Raw genomic sequence first — 17,943 nt, 5'->3', positions numbered from 1 at the left:
TTCATATCTAATCAGGAATACTAAAACAAACCAAAAACAAAACCCAGCCACAAACAATACATCTAGTGAAGTATATATAAAAATTGAACAGTAATAAAGGCTTCATATTTTCTGACAAAAGAATTGGTTAACAGAAACTACATCCAGAAGAGCTTGTCATGACTCCAAGTTGGCTGCTTCCCTTTACTGTGCACGATTCCTTGCTTCTTCCTTTATTGGACAATTTCACTCACTTTCCTAAAGTCACCAAATGGAAGTTCTGAATGCCGCTTCAAGATGACAGTTTATGGGAAAAGGGGGAAAAGTAAAAGGAAAGAGAAGAAAGAAGATGGATAAGAGAAGATAATGATATATAATAGATGATAGATAATAAATAGGTGAGTGATGGACAAACAGAAAGATGCATGGATGCATGGATGGATGTGTGTGTGGATAGGTCGATATAAAGAGAATCTATGTCAGCAGGACAGAAGTTGGAGCATTTTGTAACTGAATCTCAGAAGTGGCACCGTATCGGTCTTACCAAATTCTGTTCATTAAAGCAATTTCCTAGGTCCAACTTTCACACAACAGAAGGGATTGCACTAGGGGTAAATACCGGCAGGTGGGGAATCAGTGAGAGCCATTTTGCAAGGTGATGACTCCAGAAGTTGAGGTCGTAAAGGTTACTGAAGCTTCCATCCTGCTCTTCAGGACCTGTCAGTTAGCTGGACAGAGATGCCCATGTGGCAAGGACTAAGGCTTCCTACTGAGCACGGACGTAAACTTGTCAAGGATGGGAATGAGTTACCTTGAAAGGGAACCCTCAACGCCGTCCAGTCTTCAGATGACTCCTGGCGTAGCCAGCATCTTCACCGCAGGCGCCTGATACGCGCTGCATCAGAGCCGCGCAGCTGAACTGTTCTCGGACTCCCAACCCACTGAAACCGAATGAGCAACAGTTGATAGGAACACATGCAGATATTTCTAATTTTCCCTCAAGACGCCTCTCCATGGCCTTTTCTGGGAGTACGATGACCAGAAATGCTTCTGTGAATACATCCATCAACTGCATCTATAAATCACATCCATCATTGAGGGGGTCTTTCATGTTCCTTATGTAATTGTGCAAAGGGCTGATTTAAATTGTCAGGACTATAGACAACTATGATCTGAGGATTGATTTTTTTTTTCATCTTAATAGAACTTTTGGACAATAAATGCTATGTCGTTTAGAATCTTGTGAAAAATAATTTTTCTTTTTTAGAAAATGTCTAGTACTTTTTGCAAAATTTGCACCATTTATGTTTGTAAACTGGCTAAAATTCTCTGGCATGTCAGAAGTTTTTCTCAGTTTTACCCTAAAGTATTATGGAAATAGAAGAAATTTAGGTTCTCTGCAGCAGCCTGATGGTTTTTAGGGACTAGGAAAAAAACCCAGATTGTTTTATTGCTAAGGAGCTTACTTACTCAGCAGGTCACCTGAAATAGGAGAAGAATGAATTCCAACATTAAAATTCAAAAGCAAGTCCAACTGCTCACTCTTTAAGTGCTGCTTTTCATTTTTATGCACTTTGGTATCCTGCTGGACGTACTGGTGTTGATGCACCCCTGGAGCTAGAGACGAAGGTGAGCTGGGGTCTCCAGGCCTCACAAGGCATCCTTATTTGCTCTCAGTGCCCTGAGGGTAAAGTGTAACAGGCCTTGGGACTTCGTTTGCCTGACTCTTGCCCCTAAGCATAGACATTAATTCTCACCGTGCTCAATCCCACAAGCACTTGAACTGTACACACACACACACACACACACACTCAAATATTCACACAAAGAGAATAAAGTCCCACCTGGTTTCTCCATCCTGTTTTGCTGATTTTGATTTAAAGACCATCTTATAGCTTTTGCCCATTTCATTTATAGAACATAAATATTTCTTAACCTCACACTACCAACAGATAGCATTTCTTTCTTGAATGTCCCATTTATTTTATCATCTAACATCAAAGCTTTCCCTAAGGCAATTGCACACATCTTCGTGATTTCATTGGGAGTAAACAAAAGTTAGTAATAGTGATCCTCAGATTGAATTTTCATGGTTCCTTCAACAGGGGAAAAACTTTCTCACCTTTGTTGACCTCAGCAAGAGTTCAGCCCTGAATTCCTAGTTGGACGATCCAAAGCCATAAACTCTCTGAATATCTTTAGGGAAGTCAAGTGGTATAAAAATACTTCAATAGCTGGCTCTCCAGTCTCTGATTTAACTTGTACTTAAATTTAGCTCCTTAAGTATCTTCTTAAGGGAAAGTAGTTCAGCAGGAGCCAAATAAAATTGAAGTGCCTATTCTCATTGAATTGTAAGATCATCTAGGCTCCATTTCTTTCCCTAAATCCTTCTTTTCTTTTCTCAGGAGCCTGAATTCTTTTTTCATCTGGATCCCAAAGGAAATCAGAGCAGACTTGGACAGATACCATATTCTCCTCTGTGATGGATTCTGTTTTGACATTCATCACAATATTATACGTGAGAAGAGAAACAAATTTTGAACGTGTGTTCTGCCTGGCTTGTGCAATGCATTAGTTTGAATAATTGGCTCTACCCGAAGAGTCGCTACAATCTGTTGGCAAGGTGGAAATGTCACCATCTCACCACCACCACCATCATCATCATCTTCATCATCATTGCTCTTATTCGCTGGATACTGACTGTTCTAAGTGCTTGACAATCTTAGGAATCGGACATTATTGTCGTCTTGGCGATGTGAAAACTGAGACTTAACAGGTTAGATATTTCGTATAAGATAACCAGAGCAGTAGGAGGCAGGACCAGGTAAGAATACACAGGCTTTGAGTCTAGAACATTGGATCTTAGCCACCGCAGTAAAATGTCTCTCCAAAAACAATTAAAGGATGGGCAAAAGTTTCTTCTGGTCCTGACGACAGGGTTCAGAGGACGGGACATGCCAGTATTCATTGGTCTGACCCCTGTGGTTAGCAACATGCATGAGGGATGCGTCAGGATTGATACTCTCTACCAAACCCACCTCTCCTGAAATCTACCCCGTAGCCCACGTGAACAGGTCCCTGCTGTTCTCAGAATCCTTCCCCCTCTCCGTGTCTTTACTAGAGTAGTGCACAGGTAGCTCAAATCTTCCTAACATTGCTCAAATAAATTTGCCTTGAACCGAGAGATAGTTCGACATAAGACAGGGTTGTGTAGAAGGCATTAAAATCAAGGTGGCAACATTTAAGTTTAATCATCTATTTAATAGAACACTTTCCTAGGGTCATCGGAACTGTCAGTGACATTAAAAAGTGTTTAACTGTTTAAGGACCATTAATCTGGAAGGCAATGCATGCTGGATTTCAGGGACAGAGGAAATGAAGTTACAGCTGCATTGTGAAGGGGTATGTTACATATTTTCTTAAGAGAATACGATTAGTTAAAAACAGAGAAGTATATACTAATACCTATAGAAATAAGGAATAATGTTGGGTCTAAAGGGGTTGACAAAATGCTTATAGACAGAAAAAGCAGGTAATTTTCAGACCCTTATTTCTGCCCTGGGACCTCACAAGCTTAGCTCTGAAGGAAGGCGTGGACTTCCGTAGTTCTTCACTGAGTCTCGTTTTTAGTATGTCTCTTCACATGCTGCTTCGTACAAGACTGCCTGGCAAAGATAACCATTCCTGTGGGTAGATTCTTGTTCCATAGGGACAGGTCCCTATTTCCTCCCTTGCTCTAGGGAAGTGAGGTTTACGGCAGATAGGATGCACACAGTCTTCAGACCTGTCCCTGCCTCTGATTTCCATCCTTGTGATTGTCTCCATCCGTGTGGAGTGAACCACACAGACGGAGTATTTGAGAATAGGCCTCCAGCACTAATGGGGAAATAAGTGAGTAAATTAAAACTTCACGCCAAGAAGAGGGAGAAGAGATAATGAAGCAAACAGAAAGGGTCTGCTGAATGCCATAGCGGAAGGGCTTCTGCTTCATTCCCCAGGTGAAATCACAGCAAGGGCTGGGGACTCTGTTTAAAGACAGTTTATAACCACTTCAGAGGGAAAACAAAACAAAACAAAATAAAAACCCAAAAAACCTAAGTTTAGTCATAAAAAACAAAATTATATTTTCCACATCCAAGTTGTCAACACTGTCATACTGAATATGAGTAAAAACACTCAAAGAAGAAAATAAAAATAAGTAATTATGATTGTTCATCCCACGAGCCAAAGTTGACATGTTGATCTCTTCCTTTCCAAGTTAATTTCCTTAAGCGTACACTTTATACGTTAACAATTAAGGAGACAAGCAAACAGAATCTTAGTCACCTCTGCAAAGTGTCTTAGGGGAATAGTGATGTCCATCTTCAGGGCAGATGTTTAACAAAACACCTTACACACATATCTGGCTACAGTGCATATTTCAAAAGAAGGAAGAATGGAAAGGAGCTGAAGTACTAGGGTTTTAGCACAGATTTGAGTTTAATAGTAAGGGATATGAAAACAACAGAAAAGGAGGCTCCTTTAAGGGCATTAACAAAGAAGAAATTCCAATGGTCAGGGAATTTTCAAGGACATTCCGGCAGGTTTTTATCTAGTATTCTGTTTTAAGAGGATTTGAATTTTGCCTCAACTCCAACCCACTCCATGATATAACATTATCTAAAAAAAGTGCTTTTCATGAGATAACTTGGGTTAGTGGTGCCTTAGTAAACTTTTCCAGGTATGGGTTGATCAAAGCTCAGAGAGAGAACAGCCGGTACCAGGATACAGACACCGGTAAAAATACAAACCCAGTAAGCATAGTTGGTTGCTTGCCCACCAAGCCTCTGATTTTTTCTTTTTCTGTATGAAATAGACCTCAGTTTGTTCTCTGATTCACATCCAGACAATAGCACCTCATTCAGGTGTGACTCCAGTTGGGCTGAGGAGATTGCCACCAATTCTATTAATTATTGTGTCAGAAGTGGACATTTGAACCAATTCTGATCAATTGTAAGTGAGGAGAGATGTGCTGGAGGCTTCTAAAAAAGTTCTTGGTTCTCACTGGAAAGTGACAAGGAGTCAGCTTTCCCTCCTTCTGGAAATCAAGAAGAAGTGTCTTCCCAGTGGTCCCCGGTGTTCATTTTCAATCAGCAGACACCAGGGATTGTGAAAGCTGCCAACAAAAGAGGAGGGAATGGCAAACATCTGCCTCCCTACTGACATTCTTTTGTAGTTGTCGTTATTTTACAGAAAAAAAATTAGTTATTTTTAATTGAAGCATGCTTGACATACAATCGTAGTCTAATTTATTAGTTTCAGGTGTAGAGCATTATGATTTGACATTTACATGCATTACCACATCTCACCGCCGTGAGTCGAGTCACCATCTGTCCCTGCACAAAGTTATCACAATATCAGGGACTATATTCCCTACGCTGTACTTCACATATCTGTGACTTACTTAGTTTATAACGGAAAGCTGGTACTTCACAACCCCATTCTACGGACATCCTTGAGCCACGCCCCTGTCCGCTCTGCAGCTGCTGGGACCACGTGACCCGCCTTCCTGCATTAATCTTCCATGCATCCTGGGAGTTACAAGCCAGACTGCTTTTAGTCCTTTCGCTTTTACATTCATGACTGTGGTTGGTCAGCATGATTTCTGCAGATGTGACTTGTGAAATGTTTTGGTTGTGGCATTTTGAGAGTTAAGTTGTTGACATATTTTATACATTTCCATGGTTATTGATTTAATCAGATTTACTCTTTTTGTTGGTAATTTAACTGAATTAATTGCCTAGAAAATTGTCTATTTTTAAATTTATTTGCACATGTTTTTGCATAAAGATCTCTTAAATTGTAATGCCGTCTACACATTTGGTTGTATTCTCTTTCTCGTTTGATGCTTTGTATATCTGCTTACATTTCTGACTAGATTTACTTGATATTTACTTACTTCCTCTTTAGGGCTAGCATCTGGTTTTCATTTAAAAATTTCATGTTCATTATTTTCCAAAAGACATTTGCTTTTTTCGTTGTCCCCTTCATTCTTTCTGCTCTCCTTTAGTGTTTTCTTACTTTCTATAAATTTTTTCTTTGAATAATTTGCCTTATTATGCCCCATTTTATTTAATAATAAAAATGTACAGGATTGTAGATTTTGCACTGGTTTGCCTTGGCACTCATTCATTGTCATTACTTTGCCTTTCTTTTCAGCCAGAAAGACTATGATCCCACAAGGGTGGGGCCTGCTAGCCCTCAAGTCTCAAGGACTCAACCACCCCCTAGAGGTCATGTGCATCCTGGGCTCATTACATCGTCTGACACCTTCCTCCAAGGATATATTGTGGTGAAGTTTGATCTTGGGATAAATAAAGGAAAATCATTCCAGTGGAAAAGACATTTTGGTGAAATAACATTGGTCTCATTGTGTGAATTTTTTTCTTCAGACTTCTGGTCAGTGTAAACATTGCCTCTCTGACATAGAGAAAGGGAAAATTTAGGGAAAGCAGTTGATTTTTTTTTTCTCTCTTTCTCTGTTTGTTCTGTTATATTTTTGGTACTTAGCCTCTCTTTAATTAGTGGGAACACCTCTGGTATTTTTTATAGGCTGTGTGTGAAATAGCTTCTCTTATAACATTCTAGAAGTCTCTTACATAGATTTCTATTGTGACCCATTAATGCGGCCACCCACTCTTTTTCTCCCTCCCTTCCCACTTCGCAGTGGGAAATCCTGTAGGACGCTTAAAGCATTGCAGTGAGCTGCTTGCATATTTTTGAAAAAAGGGAAGTGTTTGTGTGAGACACACTGAAGGACCAGAAAATGGTTAAAAGCCATCATAATGAGTATAACTACAGGAGTTGGACCATCTCAGTAATTGCCGTAGGCCCTTTAATTCAAAAATTTGTTATTTAAAGTGGTAATATGCTTTCATTAGGATGGATATTATCAAAGAGAGAGAGAGAGAAAAGAAAAAGAAAAAGAGAACAAAACATAAAGAAAGAAAAACTAACAAATGTTGGTGATTATGTGGAGCAAGTGGAACTCTTGTGCCTTGCTAGTGGATAGCAGAATGGGGCAGCCTCTGCAGAAACAGCCAGGCAACCTGTCAAAAGGCTAAACACAGAATTGTCATAAGATCCAGCAATCCCACTCCAGGGTGTATGTCAGGGGAACTGCAAGTGGGCATTCAAACAGGGACTTGTAAACCAATGTTCATAGCATCAATGTTCCCCAATTACTTCAAGGTGGAATCAAAGCAATGATTCAGCATTAGATTAATGAAAGAAGAACAGGTGACATCTACATACAATTGTATGCTATTCAGTCTTACAAAGGAAAAGCGTTCTAACACTTGCTGCAACACAGACACACTTGAAGACCGTACCTTAAATGAAATAGTCTAGAGATGCAAGGACAAATGTTGCATGGTTCTATCTGGACGAGATACCTCAATTAGTTGAGCTCATATCCACAAAAATCACAGCAGAGGGCACCGGGGTCTGGGGAAAGGGAATGATGGGGAGTTATGTTCTAATAGGTACAGGGTTCCTTTTTGGGGTGATGAAAGAGCTCTAGAAATGAACAGTATTGATGCTTGTGCAACATTGTAAATGCATTGAATGCTATTGAATTATACACTTAAATATGGTTAAAATGGCAAATTTCATGATGTGTATTTTATCACAATGAAAACATTTTTCTTACATTTAATTTATTTATTTATCAGGGAGAAAGAACACAAGCAGGAGGAAGACAGGCAGAGGGAGAAGCAGGCTCCTGGCCAAGCAAGGAGCCTGATGTGGAACTAGATCCCAGGACCCTGAGATCATGACCCCAGCTGAAGGCAGAAACCCAACTGACTGAGCCACCCACGTGTCCCCAAAATAAAGGCAATATTAAAAGATAAATGTTAGTATTTGTTCCATTTATCTCTCAACCTTCTAAAATACTGATGACTAAGTCATTGCCTGTAAATGCTGGAGAAAGAGGGCTTTTTTGTAAACTCTGACTTTCAAGCATTCATCCTTATGCTATCTTGAGAACACCCTTCTTTTTAAAATTTTCCAGGAGAAAATTCCACTCATTTCATTTATAAAAATTCAAATTATATGTAGTTCTTATTTTATTCTTATGTGTTTCTGACCTAGTGAGCTACATTTAAAAAGTTACTCCTTGAAGTCAATCTTTTAACAGATATTTATTGAGCATCTGTTTATGCTAGGTCATTACAGTTTTGGAGATGCAGCAGTAAATATACCAAAGTATCTGATTCCACGGAGTTTATATTCTAAAGTAGGCAAGATAGACAATAATCCCACAAAAATGAGATAGATGGCATTGTAAAGGTTGGCAGACTCATGAAGAAAACTAAATCAGGGAAGTAGGGGAAGAAGTGTGCATAGGGGAGGGGCAATGAATTGTCACCTCTGTAGCAATGAAGGCTCCATCAGGAAGTGGCATTCGAATACAGATGGGGGGGCAGGGGCAGGGGGCAGGTGTCAACGTGCAGCCACCAGGAGGAACAGTGAGGTGGGCTGAGAGAAGAACCAGCGCATGTGCCCTCTGGGAAGAGCAGGCCTGGCAAGTTTGCACCTAGAAGATAGCGAGCAGGGGAAACCTGATGAAGAACGGTGCCCCAGAGACCAGGGGAAGGCTTAGTGCAGCCCAACGGATCCTGTGGGATCTAGTAAACGAGAATGACTTTGGCCACCTGAGTCAAGGGAAATGGACAGATCCAGGTGGTGTGGGATGGTGTTGGGCATGTTTCATGTTGATCTCTGCTTACTGAAAGTGATGCTACTGCCTAGGAATGCCTGTGGCCCTTGCCTGGGCCTGTACTGCCATGGTGAACCTTGAGGGAAGATTGAAAGACAAGGTTTATCATTCAAAAGTTCTGGAAAGATACATGATGCAACTGGGGCCTCCCAGAGAGGCCTGGGGTAGGGAGTGAGAGACAGAGATAAAGAGTGAGCCTGGGGCTCTGGCTTTATTAGGGTGCAAGGGTAGGGCAGATGGGGTTTCATGAGTTCAATCTTTATTGGATAATTTGTAACATTAAAGCAGAAAGAGAACAGCAGGTTGCCTCAGGTGGCCAGGGATCCAGGTCACCCAGGGCTTTCTAAAGAGAAAACTTCATGTGTGGGGGCAGCCTGGCTCCTTATCCACTTGTTCAGCTAGTAAGTGTCGTACAGCTGGCAATGTGCTAACTGCGGATGGGTGTGTTTGAAACAGATGCCTGGGTAATCGGAAGCTCAATAGCAGGCACTTACACTGCAAAGCTTCCTGATTTGCCCTAGAATTAACCAAGTCTTTGGGCATCTTGTTTTCTAAAATGGCCACAACCATCCCCTGTTTCTCTGCAATTTGCAGCTCTTGCCATCAACAGGGGGCGGCCATGGAAAAGTCAGTCAGACTGTGATGCTGCATTAGTCAGCTTGGGCTGTGTAACAAAACAGCATAGATCGGTGACATGCACAACAGAAATGTGTTTCTCCCAGTTCTGGAGGTAGATGTCCGAGATCACATATATACATGTGTGATATAGAGGATATGTTTTTACACATGCACATACTTTTTCTTTTTTTTCTCATTTGAACTGCACAACAAACTAAAACAAGTGAAACATTTCTGTTGTACTGAAAAAAATATGCAAGATCAAAGAGCCTACCCAGATAGCAAGTAAAGGAGCCCATTTTCTTTTTTTTTCCAACAAAGCATGCTACTTAGAGGTCTTACTGTGCTATAATTCCTTGAATGTGTGTTATTCACTTCACTGACTGTGAACTCCTTGGGAAAAGAAATCATGTATTATTGATGTACATTGTTTCCGTTTTGAAGTGCCTGGGACATAGCTGTCATGAAATAAAAAGCATGCTTGCTCTTCAGCTAGACAGAGGCTTCTAAAGCTATAGGTAACTTTGAAATTTGAAATTTGGTCTAATTTTCTTCAATTAGGAAAAGATCTTGTTATGTTGATGATAAGAGATAAATTTCAGCACCATTTGGATGAGATGATAAGAGATAAATTTCAGCACCAAATGCTAAGATTGTGGTATTTTACTTTAATTGTGTTTTTTCTCTAAAGAGAGACACTAGATTATTCACATTATATCTGTAATGTTCTTTATCTAGATGGCTTTCAATGATACAGGATCTGTGAATACTTATGATTTTTTTTTAGAGTACATCCAATTGTCTCTAATCAAACTTAGTATATATTTAAATGTTAAGTAGATGTTATTTCTGATTACGGTATCTGAAGTTTTTTTTTTTTTTTTTTTGTCTACAGTCAAACCTCATTGATTTCTTTAAGTTCAAAGGAATCTTCATCTTTAACGTTCCAAGAAGCTCATTAGCCCTGACAGCCTCTTCCTGTAGAATGCCCTCACACCAACAGATTGCGATCCAGGCACTTAATTTACATAATAGCTACACAGCACCAGGTGGGCCAAGGTACGATGAATGGTGGCAGAGTCACGCCAGTGATGCTGTCCACGTGCTGTGATTTGAACACTACAAGACTCTCCCAGATGCCAAATGAAATCTCTCCCATTGCTTTACATTTTCCGGAATTCAATCTTCTCATCTTGATACAGTGATGCTTGACTTTCTCATCATGACTTCATTGCCCTCCAAAGTGATGAAATGAAGACAGAGGACAGGCTGGTGCACAGGGTCTCACAGGAAGCTCTCTTGTTTATACCTCCCATATCAGCAAACTGGCTGTTAATTCTGCTGCTACCGACCCAGACCAGAAGGCTGAATATTCTTGGGACCAGATCCCAGTCCAGATTAGTTTATTCTCCCTATCCCACCCCCAAATCCTTCTTTGTAACAGCTTATATTCTACAATAAACAGATGTCTTGTTACCGAGGAAGACTGTAGATATGTGTCTATCTACATGAATGCTACTCTTAACTAAGAGATACTCTTCTCAAGGATTCTGCGGGATTCTTTTGTAAGTCCTTGGTTGTTTGTGTTACTTGCTTCCACTCAGTCCTCACCATCTGAAACAGGGCCCTCCTGACATCTTGGTGACATGGGTATTACTCAGAGCCACAGGATTTCCCTCCCTCCCTTCCTCCCTCCTTCCCTCCCTCCCTCCCTCTCTTTCTTTCTTTCTTTCTCTCTCTTTCCCCCTTTCTCCCTCTCTTTCTCTCTCTCTTTCTCCCTTCCTTCTTTCCTTTTTTCTTAATAAATAATTAAACCCCATTGTTTTATTTTTGAACTAAAATGAAATTTACATTTTTCAAAATTATCGTTTCCTTTCAGTAGGCATAATTTTTCCTTTTTATTTTTTTCAAGATTTTTTATTAATATATAATATATTGATTTCTAATATCTTCAGTGGTAAGTTAACGGATTTGAAAACACCACAGATCATAAAATGTGAATATGAAAATGGAAGATCCTTCTTTAAAATCTATACCTCCCTTGATCTTGGCTCACTACTTCCTTTTTCACAGAAAATTATTTCTGAGAGACAGTGGTTGATTATATGCACATGTACACTCACACACATACATACGCACATGCATGAAGACTACAGTAAACAGACTTTTGGAAACTGTCTCATAATATACTTCCTTTGCAAAGTGCTTTACTTTTTTGGATCCTCTAAAAATTCCTGCAACAAAGTAACTGGCTTAATTCTGTTATAGTCTGATATAGTTTCCAAAACATATTTGGGCCCTTTCTAGGTATGAAGATAAGAGAAAGTACAGGATGTCACCAGGAATGTCCTATTGAATAAAAACAGGATCTGAGAATAGAATGAGGGAAGATGTAGCTTTGCCCTCAGGGAGACAACATGCTGTGCAGCAACTTTACCCCTCTCCGTGTTCAGTTGGGGTCAGTTTGTTTTACAACAATTCCTCTATTTCCTTTTTTAATCTTTCTGAAAAATCACCATTTGATATTCATTTCTCAGGGCTTTATGGAACCTTAGGGATTTTCTTTTTTTCTTTTCTTTTTTCTTTTATTTTCTGCCAAAAGCAACCTTCCCTCTGTCCCAAGAGGAGGTTACTTCAACCATTCATGAGTCTTCAGTTGGTAGACATTTCTCCAGAAGCTCCCCAAGGTATTGTCACGTAGGCAGTAAATCGGGCAGTGGCTTAGAGCACAGACTATAAAAAAGGTTACTTAGAGTGGGAAGTGCTCTTCTGAGGAGACTCCCTTCTGAGAGCCTAGTCAGCATGGGGAAAACATAAGGGCAAGCAGTGCTCAAGGAAGGCAAAAGCCTTCTCAACTGCAAATTCCTGGGCACCAAACACGGGACATGGCTGTTTCATAGTTTTGTCAAAGATGAGCCCTGCCTGAGGTCCCTACAGGAGAGTGGGGTTCCGTCTCATTTCTGATTTATTGTGTCTCTCTGATGCTGCTCTCTGATAAATATAGGATTTTTGTTGCAAGGCCTATTGATCCTTTAAAACATCATAAATTCTCCCCAAGAAAAGAAACAAATCTGAGCCAATAAACTGAGATTTACCTTCTCTTTATAATATAAAATATAAATATATATTTTAGAAACAGGACAGTCCAGCATCCTCACTATGAAAGACTTGGAAACTTCTATTTGTTTTGCTTGAAAAGACATCTTAATGGTTACATCAAATACTTACTAGAGTTTAAGGATTCTGAAAACTTTCCTGTATATATTTTCTGTAATATTGAAGTGTTTATTATAGGATAAGTATAAATGTGATGTGTATAAATGTATTATGTAAATGTATAAATGTGATAAATGTTTTTCATGAGGGGTGAGATTGCAAGTCTAAATGTCATCTCGAAATGCAATCATTATCAGAGATATAAGAGAACTTTATCTCAACATTAAAACATGGTGTTTGGTATTTTCCTGGATATTGGACAACACACAGATTATTTGAAAGTGCATGCTTAATAATTGAAGTGACTTTGTCACTTATACAAAGTCTGGGATCTTAATGTTTTCACTATTACTCTTTAGAGAATGCATTGAAATAAGATGTGCAAAATAAATAAATAAGTAAATTACTACAGTGAGCTGTCATGGCTCCCTAAGATCTGTTTGGGAGAGCACCTGGGTGGCTCAGTTGGTTAAGTGACTGCCTTCGGCTCAGGTTGTCATCCTGGATTCCCAGGATGGAGTCCCTAATCAGGTTCCCTGCTCAGCGGGGAGTCTGCTTCTCCCTCTAACCCTCCCCCTTCTCATGCTCTCTGTCTCTCATTCTCTCTCTCAAATAAATAAAGTCTTTAAGATCCGTTTGGGAATGTTAACCATTATTAATGTTTTGTGAAACATTATTTTAACCATATTTTAACATGCATTCATGTAAATATGCTATTGATGAAGCTTTCTGTCCCATGCCTATAAAATATCACGTAAAATAATAAAGCTCCTAACACTAGGCTTCATGCCGCCTTTTAATGAGCCAGCTAAGACCATCCCTCAAGTGGCTGCAATTAAGCTACATAATCTGACCATGTCCTGGAAGTGTGAGGAAAGGTAGAAGGACAGAATATAAATTAAAGATCGTGTGTGAATGTTTACAAAACCCCAGTTAGATATCTTATTTATATAGGTTCATGTAATGATAATGTCTCAGTGAGATGAGGCTGTTTAAGCACTGTGGAAGAACAGATTTCAAACCTGGTGTGTTGCCTTTCATTTATTATGATTTGATCATATTAAGGTAAATGAATGAAGATCATTTTCTTTATGAATTCCATTAATTAACCAGGAAAAAGTACAACATGACTACCAACATATTCGTGATTAAGTAAGTCACAGTAAATTTTTGTTTAGCTTTCCTGTTTCTTCTTCTTTTTTTCTTTCTTTTTTTTTTCTTTGCTTTCTTTCTTCCTTTTTTTTTTTCCTTTCTCCTTCTTCTTCTTCTTCCTCTTCTTCTTCTTCTTCTTCTTCTTTTGGTTTGTTTAAATTTAAATTGTAAATTTTTTTGGAGTAAAATAGGCTTTTCATGATTACAAGCTTATTTCTGAGTAGCAAAAATTCTCACTGCATGCTTTCCCCATATTAGCATGTTTTCCCCTATATTCCTTCATTTATCTGGGCTGCCACAGTCCAACAGACAGAAAACCCAAGGACACTTTCCCTAAGCAGGAGATCATTCCAGGGGTGTCAGATAGATACATCAGCCATCCCATTTCCTACATCCTCTCTTTTGTGCTACAAACTTTTGTCACTAAATACTATGGTACTCAAGACAGTATAATTTTCCTAGGTTTGTCCTAAGAGCTTGGCAAGGGTCATATACTATTCTTTTTTGTTTCCCTTCTAGGCAAAATAGTGAGTGTAGAAGTGATGTCCACATATTTGCTGAATAAAAAAATAACAAGAGAAGTTTTTTTTTTTCCCTAAATATTACCCTAATGGAAGCATGATATTTGTATTTTCCAGAATATCTTAGATGGTTCAGTATGGTACTTTTTGCTTCCTCTATGGTGTTATTATTCATTCGGACTGTAGATAAGTTTTGAATCACCATAAATACCTGCAAATTAGAGAGTAATTCACAAGACTACTCCTTTTCACTTTTATTATTTTGTTTACTATGCTAGTAAAATACAACTGAATCTAAGTATCTTATGGTTGAACATATTAAAAACTGCCACATGGAGATTGTCTGGTACAACCATTACTTCATTAAAATGTATGTTTATAATGATTCCTAGTTTAACTAAAAATAGCTAAACTTATCTTGGTCAAAAACAGAATAACCTTATCCTTGTAAAAAAAAAAATGTTTGAAACAACCTTTTACATAATTTAAAAAAAGTCTCATAAGACATTCAGAACTATAGGTATTTTTAAAGAATCTTTTAAATGAAACATTAACTTTTTCTAACCCAGGTCTAGAACAATTTATTTTGCTTTGTAGGAAAAGACTACAGAGCGGTCAAAATCATGATGCTAAACATATGTTTTCCTGATGGAGTCTAGCCAAACAGCATCTGGCCTTTTAAAATTATTATTATATTTTTTCCTTTCTAAAGGGAACAAGGTTACTTATCCAAAGGAGGTGGCTCACCATGAAAGGTAATTGACACACTGGCAAGCAGGATTGTGGAGTCAGGCCCACGCTTCCATTAGGCGATCAATCATGCTTTTCTCTTTCTTCACAGAGCGCATGCCACAGGCCTCAAGGTACTGGCATGTTGCCATAGGTTGGCCCAAATAATAGGATAAGGATAGATTTTTAATACAGAGATAACATGACTCTGAGAATGTCCCAGTGCTGTCTCAGTCACAAAAGCTTCCAAACTGGTGTCATTATACCACGACTTTCCCCCGCTGCGGCTAGGGGCATGCACCATGTCTCTCCCAGAACGCTGGGGAAAACAGCCTCTGCAGAACCACTCTGCTTACCGCTGCCCTGATTAGTATTCCAAACATCTCGCTGACGTGCAGCCGACAGCCTTCCACTGCGGATCAGGATTGACGCTGTTTATATTTAGTTTCAGAAATTGATGTTCGGTTGGAGGGAAGGAAAAAGGATGTGGGGATGAGTAATGAAAAGCACAATTTAACGCTGTGGTGGTGTATCTGGACATGTGGATAGCTGTTTTGATGTCCTTGATAGTATTCCAACAGAAGCAGGGCTTCTAGACTGGTGGAATCCAGCACTCCCTCGTCCCTCTCCCTGCCACGCCCAGAGTAAGAGTGTGCCTTGGCGTTTATTCTCAGAAAGTCTGGTAAAATAAAAGTCATATGCGATCAAGAATTATAAAATGATATAAAATGTAATTTATATTTTTCATATCAAAATGTAGGTCCTTCTAATTGCATATGAGGAGTTATGTCCTTATAGGATAGCTGATTTCATTCATCAGAGAAAATGTGCAACACTAAATTATACATTGTTTCATTCGTTCATTCACAAATGTGTCTTCTATGATTACATTGTGCTAAGCATATCATAATCTATATGCTCAGGAAAACAGTGACAAAATATTTTGTTATAGTACATGTTCTCATGAAGTCTCATTACTCATGGAGAAGGCTGGTTTCAGAAAGAAAAGGGCATTTTAATGATACTGGCAATAATTCCACATTCTGAGAAGCTAGTGGGTTTTATCAGTCAGGACAGACAAGATCCAGGTTTTGCTACAATAACAAACAACTCCTACTTCTCAGCTGATGAATGCAACAGAAACTCGTTGCTCACTCTCTCTGCAGGTTTATCCAGCGGGTGGCTCCGTCCCTTATTACTCTGGGGCACAGGTTCACAGGGAGAGGAGAAATACCAACTATTAAATTCACTAGCTCACAAAACGCATTTTCTTGTGATCACAATCCTTTGGAGCTGGCTGCATGGCCCTGGCCTGCCAACAGCAGCCAAGCTTCAGTCTTCAGCGTTTAGAGTGGAGACAGAAGTAAGACCAGGGGTCTGCAAGAATGACATAGGGACAGTGGCTCTGTATTCTCATAGATGAATTTCCATGTAACTCACAGTGCTCCTTATCCTAGTTCATACATTATTCAATACCTCCTACAAATGGAAAACGTGTCCCCTGAGCCAAGTTGGCACATACTTTTTAGCCCCTAAATCATTTTTTGTGTTGCTTTTCTTTTTCTTTTTTCTTTTATCTCTTTCACTGTATACCCAATGTTTGGCCTCCAGCAATTCCTGACTAAATGGATTAATCTTTGGCACATGCTTGGTACCTGATAGTGATGGAACTGAGATCAGTGTGTTCCATGGAAATTCCTTAATACTTAAAGAAAAGTGTGTACCAAATAAATTTGAAACAAGTTTCAATATATACCTCCCCTTAGACATCCATTATGAATGTAAGTATATTATGAAATTTAATTAAAAAATAAGAAATTTAAATTAAAGTGTTAGGAGTCAGAAAAGCCTTTACTCTACATGGCTGATGACAGAAAGGGGAGAGAAACGTCCTGTTGGGTGTTGGTAATGTTCTATTTTTTATCTGAATGCTGTTGATATGGGTGTGTTCAATTTCAGAAAATTTATCAAACTGCAGATTTTTGATTAGCATATTTCATGTATCTTATACGTCAATATAATGTGAATATATGTAGATTTTTCCAGTGAGAGATTTTTCCAGGAGAACTATCTGTAGATTTTCCCACAGCTTTCAGCAGATTTGCAAAGGAGTTCCTGCCTCAAAATTAGTGGCAACCACTGAATTGGAGAAAAAAAGATCAGATCTTGAATGGCATGAGGATTGTGGGTTGACTAGTAAACATTTTTTTCTGGATTTTTCTAAATTGAAAAAAAAATAAGAGTTTTCTTGTGCAGTATAGGGGTTTGCGGTAGTTTATTTTAATTTTTTAAATTAATTTTAGTTAAAATTTATATATTTCTGGACCTCAAATCCCTGTAACTCTGTAATGGTGATGATAATATATACTTATTGGGTTATTGCTTCCTTATATAAAGCTCTAGTTTAATACCTACCTTATAATAAATAAATGGCAGATATTATTATTATTGTTGCTGATGTTTTTTTCTATTGTATCATAACTCAGGATGAATCTCAAATTCTTTTTACCAGGAAAGAGACACTTTTTTTTTTTATAAAATTTTAAGAGAAAATTGGGACAGCTGTGTGGATTAGTTGATTTAAACATCTGCTTTGGGCTCAGGTCATGATCCAAGTCCTGGGATCAAGTTCTGCACTGAGCTCCTTGCTTGGCAAGGAGCCTGATTCTCCCTCTGCCTGTTGCTCCCCTTGCTTGTGGGGGCTCTCTCTCTCTCTTTCTGTTAAATAATTAAGTCTTTTTAAAAAAATAAGGGAAAATTATTATTCACACGATTTTCATAAAATTCCATTAGTGCATTAAGAAATCATGAAATATTTATCTTCCTAAATTTTATGTTAATAAAATTTTAAAAAACCAACCAAAAAAAATTAAAGGCCGATAGGTTAGGCTAAGTGCAATTAACAAAAATATACACAGATTGCGAAGAAAAGTGCAAAAACAAGAAAATTGTTGACATGGGATGCCT

This window comes from Neovison vison, chromosome 4, assembly GCF_020171115.1.
Source record: "Neovison vison isolate M4711 chromosome 4, ASM_NN_V1, whole genome shotgun sequence".
Taxonomy (NCBI): domain Eukaryota; kingdom Metazoa; phylum Chordata; class Mammalia; order Carnivora; family Mustelidae; genus Neogale; species Neogale vison.
The sequence above is the reverse complement of the archived record's forward strand: the minus strand, read 5'-3'. Positions refer to the sequence as shown.